Genomic DNA, 261 nt, shown 5'->3' with positions numbered 1-261 from the left:
GAGCATGAAGTCAGGCGGCCCAGCTTTGGCAAGCCAACCTCCTCTGATGCCACATTCTCTCGTCGGTATCCTCCCGCGAAAGGTATCATGGAAGATGCACCTCTTTCAGGCCTGCTGTAGCCTTTAGAGGCTCCGGCTGGCTGCCGGTCTCAACTACTCAGCCTGGTGTAATCCCACCAGGAGCAGTTCCAGCGCTTTGTTTCCCTCTCTCATTGCATTGTGCAGTAAACGAAGTTTGCAGGCGAATTTTCTGCTGTTGTT

Source organism: Haemaphysalis longicornis, unplaced genomic scaffold, assembly GCF_048455015.1.
Source record: "Haemaphysalis longicornis isolate Haplotype H1 unplaced genomic scaffold, Haemaphysalis longicornis Haplotype H1 scaffold_4, whole genome shotgun sequence".
NCBI lineage: Eukaryota > Metazoa > Arthropoda > Arachnida > Ixodida > Ixodidae > Haemaphysalis > Haemaphysalis longicornis.
The sequence above is the reverse complement of the archived record's forward strand: the minus strand, read 5'-3'. Positions refer to the sequence as shown.